The sequence below is a fragment of the Nuphar pumila genome, chromosome 2 (assembly GCF_984573655.1).
Source record: "Nuphar pumila chromosome 2, dmNupPumi1.hap1.1, whole genome shotgun sequence".
Lineage (NCBI taxonomy): Eukaryota > Viridiplantae > Streptophyta > Magnoliopsida > Nymphaeales > Nymphaeaceae > Nuphar > Nuphar pumila.
The window spans coordinates 94,884,820-94,898,073 of NC_143250.1; positions in this window are offsets into that span (position 1 = coordinate 94,884,820).

Genomic DNA, 13,254 nt, shown 5'->3' on the forward strand with positions numbered 1-13,254 from the left:
ATCCTGAGTGACTGGAGGCCCCTTGAACTCTTTGGTTCATGATAAATATGTGTCACTCACGGCTGTACCATCACTGTCTTCCACGATGATCAATAGTCCTAAAGAGGTCCGACAGTCTAACCATTACTTGTCGGATATTCGAATGTCGTTCGGGCAAGTCAGTGTATCCCACACTGAGGAAATATGTACCCGACCCTATTTAATATTCCTAAGCATGGTTCAACCATGGGGTTTCTGAGATATTAAGCTTTATTCATATGCATGTTTGACTCTACTCTCAGCATCTATATCCATCATGAGTACCTCATCTCTTTCGGGTGGACATATAACTCTGTCCCTTACGAGTCTAGTTGTGCAACAATATTTTTCATAAGCATACATATGACATGATCTCAATAAATTGACTACTCGGTGTAAATCACCCTAATGAACAATTGGCCTAGTCAAGGTACAACAACTACTCTGACTCTTCGGCCCTTACGAGTAAAGTGCTCTTACAGGCAAACATAAGAACAAGTCATTCTGACAGTGTTCTGACAACAGAGCATCCTCATGTTATTTAACTGGTTCAGGCAATTCTTTTGCCAACCATTTCGACAATACTTTTTCTGCTTTGATGACCTTTTCTACTTTGTAGAAAGTACTTGACAGAATTTTGGTAGCACTTTCTTCGTATGACAGAGTAACATGCTACATTCTTTCTGAGCTTTGTTGAGCTTCATAAAAAATTTTGGCAGCACTTTCGTTGTTTAACAGAGAAAATATGTGTTTCTTTTAAGCTCACTAAGCATCTTTTTTGAAATTTCGGCAGCATTTTCTTTCTTTAACGGAGGAACGCTACGCTTAACTCGAGGATGGATATGCACCATTGTGCATACTTTGCATACATCGAGGTTCGCTGGAACCTTGGGCCTTAGCCAGGCCATGCGTAAGTGACTTAGGTTTTTACGAAAAGCAGTTTTGTGCAACTATATGTAATATAAGCATGAGCTTGTGCTTTATAGTGCGGTGGCGTAAATAAAGACATATTTAATGTTTGCCAGAAAAAAATGAACTAAATAACTTGTAGAAAGCAAATACATATATATTTGCAGAAAGTAGGATCATTGGCATTGTTCGACGCGATGATAATCATAAATGCATAAAGTAAATTGCAGAAAGCAGGTGCCTTAGCATCGTTCGATGCAACGATAATCTTAAAAGCATAATATAAATTGCAAAAAGCAGGAGCCTTGGCATCATTCAATGTGACAATAATCTTAAATACATATATATTGGCTTAAGCAGAAGCTTTTATTGTAAAATATCCAACGATAGTCGCAAGGAGACGAGCGTAAACACCAAAGTGTTCTAGAGAGTGTAAACTAAAAACTAGGGTCAAATACTACTTCAAAACATATATGATATATATCATAACACAAATAAGTAAATACTTGAGAGAGAGTGATCGACGAATCAAACTTACCCTCTGATGGATGAAGAATGGTTCTGGTATGCTCTGTTTGCTTCGAACTGAGTTCAAACCTTTCTTTGAGAAGCCAAACTAGGTCAAATGAGTTTGACCTAATTGAGAAAAAGAAAGAGCAGATCAAGTTGGTAAACTCAAGTGATTTGAATCAAACCGAGTTTGGTCTAAGTCAACTGGGTCAGGTAGGTTAAGACTTAGCCCAAGTAGGCTAGGTCTAGATCAAGTGAATCAAATATGGGTGTAGAACCAAAAGGGACTTTGACTTTGACTATACTCAGTTGGGCTCAAGCCAAGTCAAGTGGGTTTGGACCAGGTCAGGTAGGTTCAAACCAGGTAAGACAGGCTCAAACCAAGTGGGCTAGGAAGGAGAGGTTTTAATGAGAGAAGAAGAAGAGTAGAGAGGGGGGGGGGTGATTTTATGAAAAGAGAGAGAGAGAGAGGAGGGGGGGCAATTTTATGAAAAGAGAGAGGGAGGGGGCCATTTATATCTCAAGGCAACCCCTTTTCTAGAAATTTTTAGAAGGGTCTTTTCCTTTTTTGGCTTTTAAAAGAATTTCAAGGGATTCCTTTGGTGTGGGCTCATATGGAATATTTTGTAGGTCTCACAAGATATTTTTTGAGAAATATTTTTATGGGTCCCACCAACAATTTTGTGGGTCCCACAAAAATTTAGGATTTTTAATGTTTTTTTTTATTTTTGAGTACGTCATTCCTTTTCATATCGACAAAACTAAGAAAGTTGGCTTGTACAAATCTCTTAATTTTACTCAAAGAGGAATTTATGACTCCCTGACTGTTTGAGTATATATTTGCGATGATACATACATCTTAAGTATAACTGGTTCATTAAAATCTATTTGATTTACATTTTGAGTTCATATGCTATTTTCACATGAAAATGCTTCATGAATTTATTAAGAAATTTTGATGAAAATTTGCGGGCCTTACATCATTACCCCCTTAAAAGAATTTTGGCCCCAAAATTCTGTTAAGAGTACTACAAGAATAACTCGAGGTACTTCTCTCGTATATTGGATTCATAATGTTATCAAAAGAAAAACTAAGTAGGTGTGATGTTTCTCTTACTAGTATGTCATTCTTCTAGTTTGACATCGCTTTTATTACAATCATAATCTCATATCACGATCCATGATCCATGAGGGTATGCTTCTCATATCTGAGTTCAAATTATGCTACAACAATAGCAACTTTGTTAAATTTATGTTCTTCCAACTGGCTATCAATCATAGTCATTATGTGTAACTATTTTATACACTTTGATCATTCTCACTATGATTAATCATATTAGAATAATTCCCATGTCAGATTACCCGATCTTGAAAATGTACTTCCTCACAGGTTTGTCTTCGTCAGACTCACCTGATATTGGGTCAGTACACCCTCACAAAATCATACTAGCCAAACTACTAGTTTTGAAACATGTACACTTATGTATAGCTGTACATCCTCACATGCTCACCTTGGTTAAACTATCTGATCTTGAATATGTAAAACCTCATAGGGTTCTCTTCTTGGGACACAATTTTTTAATGATTTTTATTAAGTGACTTTTGGTGTTTTAATTACGCAAACTTAATTATCCACTCATAGGGTTGATAACCATCAATTAGGGCACAAATACTTATAAATTTGATTTGACAAATCCAAGATTTTTTATCATTACTTTAGAAAATAAAATACATATCGATTCAGATGACCATACACAAAGTCATGAGCCACTTGTCTAGGCTCGAGCATCCATTTGGTCTATCTTGTAATTGCCTTTTTACCCAACACAACTCTACCTATCAAGGGTATTCAGATTCCTCGATACGATCATTATCCGTGAGTTATTCAGTTGACACCGTATAGATATGACCCGCCACGGGTTTCTGCTCTGCCATAGATAGTGGCAGCCATTGTAATGGGAGACGTTGTTGTGTTTATTGAGAGAGTTATCCAGATCCCATATTCCTTCATTGAAGATCTAAGGCCTTTTTGTGACATTATCTTATATGATGGCTTGGTTTGCTGCAATATAGGCAACCCCTGTATTGTGGAGATAAGCCCTTCTAGGATGATCTGAGCTACACCTCGGGCAACAAAATTGGGTTGTTGGTAGGGCTGGATGGCTTCTTCCATTTGCGGTGGTCATTTGGCTAGCAGAGTGAAATTCTTTACTTAAAAATTCCTCTTATGAAAAGGTGATCGTGATTCCTGCCCACCTGAGAATATTTTTTTGTTATTCTCATTGCGCGCTGTAGGCATTTTTCCTATGACCCCTTTGGATCACTCTCAGTCCACATTAATTTTTGAAGTTGCCGCTATGATGGCTTAAAAAGTCTGGGGCATACTAGTGATAACACGAGACCGTAGCCCTTCTCAGAATCCATTTATGTATTTATCGACCCTCTTATGGTCAGTGTTGAATAACCTGAAGTAGTATCGGTCAAAGTTCTAAACCTTTGTAGTATAGTCGATGAGACTCATACCACCCTGCTCTAGTTCTACAAACTCTATCTTTTTTTTATTCTGAGAGTGTATCAGGAAGTAATTATCAAAAAATGTTCTTCGAAATTCATCCCAAGGGATGACTTTGTGATGTGAGAACTAGATAATCTTAGTGGTATCCCACCACTTTTGTGCGTTGACCTTCAACCTATACATGTCAAAGTTAGTTTTTTTGTCTTCTAGTACTTCCAGTACTAGGAATACACGCTTCATTTCTTTGATCCAGCTTTCTGCAAGTTCAACATTGACTCTACCGACGAAGATTGATGGGTCAAGTTTGAGAAACTTTTTATAAGTTATTCTTCCTAAACTCTCATTGCGAGGCAGGGCCAGTTCTTTCCTCATTTCATGAATGGCGGTCACAAGTTTGTTGAGGGTCTCTAGCAGGAATCTCTTTGTATAGGACTCCTTGCTCGGCATAGTTCTCCTCGTTGTATGAGTCATTTATCTATTCACACACAAGCAATGTGGTTCAGTTTCTCGATGTATATAGGTAAATAAAATTTTATTTACTTATATGCATTCCATCATAACAAGCATATATCATCATTTGATACAAGCATCAAGCTACAACGGCGGACATTGGCGGCAAGAAACCATACATATGAGTCTGTCAACTTCAAACATAACCAGTTTCTAAGAACTGTGTTTCTTTTTTTATGTAAACGACCTCAAATAGGCTCGTTGATCGCCACATTGTCTTAGCTTAGGCATGGTTGGAGTTGGTTCAAGCGGTACTTTTGCACTTTAAAGCGAATTCACTAGATAGACTAGTGATGTCGGTCCACACTGTAGCATGATAGAATCATGACTCGAGAATCTTCAACAAGAAGGGCTAGATTACCATGAGACATTTGCTCTAGTGGCAAAATTAGTATCAGTTCACTATCTCCTTGCTATCGCAACCATAAAAAATCAGTCCCTTCATCAAATGGGCGTTCACAATACCTTCTTACATGGGGATCTTGATGAAGTTGTTTACATGGAATTGCCTCTAGAGATTGGCAAACATTTGGTATGCAAACTCAATGAATCATTATACGACCTCAAACAAGCACCTAGAAATTGTTTTTCAAAGCATTCCACCACCTTGACTCAATATGGTTTTTCTCAATCTAAAGTTGACTACTCCTTATTCACATTTTGCAAGGACAATATGTTTATGGCTCTTTTGGTTTATGTGGATAATCTGGTAATAGCAGGAAATGATGATGCAACTATCACTGAGCTAAAACAATATCAAAATCATAACTTTCGTATGAAGGATTTAGGTTTGTTAAAATATTTTTTGGGAATAGAAGTATCCAAATCCAAGTCTGAAATATATTTGACTCAAAGAAAATATGCCTTGGATATCTTAGATGAAGTAGGTATGCTGAGAGCCAAGCCAGTTGATTTTTCAATCGGTCAAAAGTTATCTCTAACATCCTTTGATGGTGAAGAGTTGAAAGATCCTTCTATATATAGAAGATTGGTCGGTTGTTTATTATATTTGACCATTACATGTCTCGATATCATGTATGCAGTTCACATTCTGAGCAGGTTTATGCAGGTGCCACGAAAACCTCATCTGGAGGCTGCACTTTGTGTGATACATTATTTAAAAAAGGGTCCAGGCCAAAGAATTTTGCTATTTGTCATGTCTGATCTTCATATCACTCTAATTGGGCTAGATGTCCAGAGTCCAGAAAATTAGTAACTAAGTACTATATTTTTTTTGGGGGGGGAGCCTAATTTCGTGGAAAACCAAGAAGCAAAGCACAGTTGATCATATGGAGAAGCTGAGTATTGCAACTTGTGAAATAACATGGCTGACATTTCTATTTAAATACCTTCAAGTGAAGCAGGCGTGGCCTGCTCATCTGATATGTGATAATCAGGCAACTATCCACATTGTTGCCAACCCTATTTTTCATGAGAGGACTAAGCGCATAGATATTGACTGTTATCTAATTTGAGAAAAACTCTTCAAAGTGTCATCCAAACAAGATATATGCAGTCAAAAGATGGGAAATGAACAATTCTTGTATCTTACAAACAAACTGGGAGTTTTGAATATTCACTCTCTAGTTTGAGAGAGAGTGTTGAGATTAGATTAAGGTTTAGATCTTATCGATCTAAATCTATACCTAACCTTATCTGATCAAGTCTCTTTAACTTAACAAAATTGGGATTGTCAAGTATTGAGATTTTGTTGCAACCGTTTATCATTATCTCTCCTTTAACTGTTTATCATCATCTCCTTAGCTTCTGCTGTCTATATGTACAATGTAATATTGAATAATGAAGAACAGAGAAATTTTTTCCATTTACGTGTTTTTATAAACTCTCACATAAATTGCAAAGAACAAAGCATTAGTTCAATCATGCCAACCAACAGATGTGGATAACCCAGATGCATATCAAAAGATAAAGGTGTTAGTGAATAAATATTGACTAAATATAGTGCATCTCTTCAGAGAGCTCACAAATGTTGTGCAATAGACAACCAATTGACTAATCAAAAGTTGTGTAACCTTGGGTACAATAACCCTAACAACATCAAAATACCAAAATTATTTGCATGCATTAAGCACATTTTGGTAATGGAAAAACCCAAAACATGATGAAAGCCTGAGAAATTGAAATGGCTAACAAAGTATACACCCTTGCACAAATCTTCACCATTTTGTCATTGAATGAAAATGATCCAATAATGCCAAAGGGTAAAGTATCAATTCTTGCCATTAAAAACAACACTTACCAATAAAAATTTGTGAAATGTGGAATATTAAACTTTGCTATCAGACTTATCAGTCACACTAGGATATTAAGGATATACTGTTTTCAGCAAACTAGGAGAATCACAGGGAAACAACAAGGAAAGAGACAAAGGTTGGTCCAAGTTAACCTAGATATGGAGGCCAATAGGCCACAAACCAGGAAATATAACAAATATTGATCATTATTTAGGATATACTAGCAAATTATATGGGATTTACTTAAATCAAAAGTAAAATAACTTTTAAAGTAATTGATAGAATTAGAATGTTACATTAAACATAAAAACTAAACAATCTTCCAAAAGTGGTTGCATATAGACAAGGAACAATATCATAGATGGACACATGAATTCAGGAGATTGCATTGAGTTGTTATCAGTTGGAAATTCACAATGTAGTTGAATATGGCCCATCACTACTCCAAACACCAGTCTCTTCACCCAAAACGGAGCTCCCAAGCACCTGTGGGGCTAGGTGGTATTTATTAAATCCTCATTAGATACCATCTCCTCACAAATAGAGCCTAAAAGATAAACAAAGGGAAAGGACCTGAGGTACACACTGTCACAACCATCATGCTAATAAGACCAAAAAACTACAATCTATGAACTACTCAAATTATATCACAAGGAAAACCATCAACTCAAATCGAGATGATTTCATGAAATAGTTTTAATCAATCAAAGTCTTTTGAAAGGGTATATATATAGTCTTGCAACAATAGATTGTACCTATAATCAAGTTAGGATCTCACGATGCAAGTTGTTTCGTCTCAATCTAGCCTCAAATGTGTTCAGCATGCTCAATTTAGTAGGGATCAACCCTTGGATTGTGTTCTTTTAACAAAAGAAAAAAATATTTTTTGAGTCAGAAGAAGTAGATGTATTCATAGCCATTGATTTTTGAATCACCAAAAAAACCTATACACAGGTTGGATTCATTGGGTGGGAAAGAAAAGGTAAAAAGAAAATGAGAACAAGAGAAGATGGTTCCCCCAATTACGCCTTCTGCTTATTCTCGTCGTGCCACCGTGAGGGCTCTATAAAGAGGTTAATTAGGATTCAATTAGGATTAATTAGTTAGAGTTTTGTTTAGGTTAGAATTCCAAGAAAAAATTGCCCCTTTAGTTTTGGATTTTTTTGAAATTCTTTAAAACAAACCCAACTCTCTTAATTAGGTTTTTTGAAAAACTATAAATACCCACCATGGGGATTTCGACCAGCCTATGATTTCTCCTCTCCTCTCTCTCTCTCCCTCAAGCTCCTCCAGCAGCCCTTTCCTCTATTGAAGCCCTAAGGTAAGGTTTTCTTCTCCTTTTTTGTTATTTATTTTTAATTTTTATTTATTTTTTTATTAAAAGCCCATTGTCGCCCTCTTTGTTGAAGCTTTTTCTTCTATTTTTGTTCAAGGAACCCTAAAAATGATTCAAGATGATGATCTACTAATCATCTATGATCTACTAATCAAATCCTCCTCAATCTAGGATTTGATTGAAAACAATGTTTGCTTCTTATAATTTTTCAAAATTCTACTTCTTTAGGTCATTAGAGCCTTCTGTTTTCTTGCATTTTGATCATATTTCAAAAAAATAAACCCACCTATTTTTACCTGGCCACCGCATTGTTGGGCTTTTTTACAGAACCATAGTTCAGGACAAAGCCTCACAACTGGACCACCTATTTGGGTTGATCCTCTCTTGCCACGTATCGAGAGCCATAGTCCAAAGTATATTGACAGGCGCTCAAGGATGTTAGAAAACATAAGCCTAGAACCAGAGAAAATATTTTTTATGCCACGTACTTCGAGCCTTGGTTCGAGTATATCGGCATAGCATGATTGGACACAGATGATCTGAGCCACAGAATTAGGGTTTGGGTCCTACAACTATTTCAAAACTCTGTGCATGTAGAGTCAGCCTTTTAGGGAATGTTGTATGCGCATACTTGATTGTGCAGGATACGGTTGAACATATCTTAGTTTATTCCCTTTATTTTCTTATATTTATCATAATTTGTTTTGAAAATCCTGGACAATTTTTGAAAATCTCTTATTTTTCTATTTATTTTCATGTATTTTCTCAAACCCTAGACTATTTTTTTAGAAAAATCATTTGTTTTCCCTCAAACCTGCAGGCGATTTCCATTATTCTGTTTCTCTGGATCTCAAATTTCAGCCTTATTTTGATCCTGCCTACATTTTTTTTCTTCAAAAATTTATGTATATTCCTCAAGTCTTGTTCTGATTTTCTCAATATTTCTCAGTCTATCCTGATGGCATCCTGTCAACTTGATTTCGTCTTTCCTGATGGTCATATCTCTTACAAGGTACGACAAGGTCTCACTGAACACCAGACCTTTCTTTCCGTAGTGGTACTATTCTTGGCCAAAAAACAACTCTTGTATATTCTCGGACCATCTGAGCGACTGCGTATTAGAGTTGGCAGCGATAGTAGGAAAGCAAATCGTCAATGGCAATTTGATTCAAGCACTGACAAAGCGATAAAATATGTGCACATGTACCTTTTGGTTCCCGTGGAGAGAGATGACTCTACTATTGGACGAATTTTCAGAGATTATGGGTCTACCTGAGCCAGTCGGTCATCCCGAAGATCCATTAAAGCAGAAGTTTTTGATCAATGTTAAGGGACTCAACCTCTGAGACGCTTTAGCCTGAATGACTGGACGCAAATCCTGGTCACTGATAGAAGTATATGAGAGTCAGTGTGTCAACTTGTTTGAGCTATACCGACAATATAGATCATTTGAAGAAGTTGACTCCTTATCTCGAGCAGTAAAAAAAGGATTTAGCATGTAATGGTCTTGTGCACAGTAGGACTAGTCTTCTTCTAGGATGGACAAAACTATGTTGACATCAGAATAGTGCAGCTTTTGCAAAGATGGGGAAGTCGGCAGATCAACTGTCTCTCGATCGCCATGGTCGCACTTGTCTTTTTATACCGTGGATTGACTTGTTTCACGCTTAAAGATTCGATCTTAATAGAATAGTGCATCTACATATTGCAGTCTGGGTTCTTCCGGCACGTGTTAACTCGAGCAAGTTCATTCAGATATAATGGCAATGAGCCACTACCCACTCCTCGATATAGATTCTTGATCAAGAAACCTCCATGAAGAAGAAATCGTGTGGGACTACTTTGACCGTCTAGAGTCACCCCCTCGATACACTTATGTGCATATAAAGTGGCTCAAGTTTTTCTCCATGTATTACCAGCCAGAGCGATGTGTCAGGCAGTTCTCGCTAAGGCAGAAGTGTATTGATGCTCAATTATTATTAGGCATTATGCCAGAATTCGATCTACAATCTGCTTCGTGGTCTGGAACATACCATCCTGCTAAATATAGCTGGGATTCTTTTGTTGTCCTCACTGTTTTCTCAGTCCTCGAGTGTCCTCTCATTATCTTGAGTGGTAGCAGATTATTTGTTCACCCCCTCTTTGTCAAGTTTATTATCAATGAAATCATTTCTGAGTGGTTCGAATAAGATCCGGTTAGAAGACTGTATCATCTCAGCGTCTCAGTTAGGGCAACAATAGCAAGTAAGAGATGGATTCTCTAAGATCTGTCAGAGGACAGGGCCAGACAGACAAGGATAACATTGATCCCATTGTATATCAGTTGTTTAAGAAAATGAGGATTAAAATGATGTTTGAGCAAGCTGAAGTCAGTTCTAGAAAGGTTTCTTGTGAGAAGAAGGCATCTGTCACCTTCTCCAAGAACATCACTAACAACAACATGGGAGGTTCTAAGCCCAACAGAAGCAACAATAGAGGCAAAAGGGAGATACTTTCAAGCAGAATTGGAAGTCATTCTAGTCGAGCTCTCACCAAAAATCCCTGCAGAAATAAAAGATAAAATGTGATGGTTGAGATAACAACTGCCAGTTTACTCCTCCAGATCAGCCGCTCGAAGAAGTCCTTAAATGCATGCTGACCAAGGGATTAGTAAAGCTTCTAAGAGCTACGGACCCTCCCACAATCATGGAAGGATTCTTGAATCAGTTCTACAAATTCCATCAGACAGTAGGGCATAACACCGACCACTACTTTGTCTTCAAAAATATCGTTCAAGACTGCATTGACAATGATCTCTTTGTCGAAGATGAAGAAGAAGATCAGTCATCCGTCTTGACCAAGCCTCAGCAGAAAGCAAGCACCCAACAAAAGATAAAGCGCAACGGTTGGGGTTACGATCACGATTTTACTCATCTAGATCAGCCCCTCAAAAAGATCCTTGAATATATGTTGGTCAAGGGAATGGTTAAACTCCCAAAAATTGTTGATCCTCCTGTCGCCAAAGGCAAATGGAAAGATCGCTGCTGCAAGTTCTACCGAGCAATGAGGCATGATTTAGAACATTGTTTTATCTTCAAGAACATTATGCAGGATTGCATCGATAAAGGACTTCTTGTAGGAGACAAGGAGAAAGACCAGCCAGCTATCTCGCTGACACTGTCCCCGGATGTGAAGAAGAACAATGACGCCAATGTTTCCTCATCTCTTTCATTTTGCTTCTATTGTTTTAAAGGGACGATGTAGTCCCAATTTTTATCAATTTGTTATTCCGCTTCTCCAATGCATCAATAAGACATCAACTTTTCTTATAGTTGGCATCATCTTCTTCATATATTGTTGCTCTTTCTCCTTCTTTGCAATATGTCTTTTTATGAGGAATAACCTCTTTTGGAGTGCCTCTCAAATCGATCAAAAAGTCATTTGTCTTGTTATCTTTAGAGAGCATTCTTTAAATGTCAATTATTTATCCTTTTGTTCAATGTCTTACCCCCTAATTATACTGAGGCATCTTTTATTATGAAAACTTGTCTTTATTCTTCAAATGTCCTGTATGCAGGCAGGATCAAACAAAATCTTTCATCATTCATTTATATCTACTTGCATTAATTTGCATCAAATTCAATCTACCAATTCAGGATAAGGGATAATCCTGAGACCCCGGCAGTTGTCTAAGTCATCATGAGGGTGAAGATTGAAAATCTCCCATCATAATCATCAAGCGCTTGCAAAATACCAGCCTTTTCCAAATTTGACCTTCGAGTCAAGTCTTTTATCAAAACCATTTTCTCCAGTCATGTCAAAATTAACCTTCGGGTTAAGCCTATTCTCAAATCCAGTTTTACACTGGTCGAACCATCTAAATCCAGTTTTACACTGGTCGAACCACCTAAATCTAGTTTTCACCAGCCTTTTCCTAAATCCAGTTTTTACTGGTCGGACTCTCTAAATCCAGTTCTTAATGGTCGAACTCTCTAAATCTGGTTTTTACTAGTCAATGTTTCCAAACCCAGTCCACACTGGTCTGGTTTTCCTGCAAAGATTTGAGTTCCGACTCAAATTTTTCAGTTGCCTTTGGGATTCAAGCTCCGACTTGAATTTTCTTTCCTTCAATTGGTATAGTTTTTCTTCAAAGAATTGAGTTCTGACTCAAATTTTCCAGTTTTTTTTATTTTTTATGACAAATTGGCAAAATGTTCTTGAAATCCTTGGTGAAAGAAATTGTTTGACGTTCGATCGATATATCCGTGACTGGATTCTCCTCTTCTTTCCCCAAAGGAGAGACTCAGGCTTGACCCTTACCTAAATGGGTAATAAAAAAATACTCCTCTCTTCCCTGAAGAGGAGGTGTTTGCAAAATGAGACTTTCAAAGAGAATTTAAGTTTTCGTCAAAACTCTCTAACTTTATGCTTCTCTTATGGAAAGGTGGCCAATTGGGTATGGTCGATGAATTGTTATAGAGGAGTGAATTCATCACACTCTCCTTGAAAAAGGGTCCTTAATGACGGGATGGCCTAACAAAAGACATTAGGGGGGCACAAGGAGAACAAGCTTTCATCGAAACTCTCCATGACAAAAGGAGTCCTTATATAAAAATAAAGATTGTTTTGCAAACTGTTCGCGAAGACACGAGTCTCTTCAAACTCTCTCTGAAATAGGGGTTCAACGAACAAACAATAACGACATGCGAAAGGAGCGAGATCCCTCGAACTCTCTCTGGAAACAGAGTCCTTTGCAAGAAAGATGATTGATGATTGATATTGGGCCAACTGGGAACAAGCCTGACACAAGGGTCGAATCTTGGACGGCCATGATTAGCAAATGTGACCCATGGGTCAGAAAATAATTGATTTTGATATTGATAATATTTGTAACCCGAAAACTTGCTTGATAAAACTAGTGACCAGAGGTCTGACCGATAAAATAGATGAGCCGGAGGTCCGAAAGATAAAATTGCTTGACTCGTAGGTTAAAAAATTGGCATTGAGCCTGAATCCGAATGCGAGACCAGTATGAGGATTAAATTTGAAAGAGCGACCAGTACGAATACTGGATTTGGTAAAAGAACCAACACGAAGCTGGATTTTGTAAAAGGACCAACACAAAGTTGGATCTGATGGAAGAACCAACTTGAAAGCTGGATTTTAAAGGACTAGTGTTAAATTGGATTTTAGAAGGACCAGTGCTAAAATTGGCTATTAAG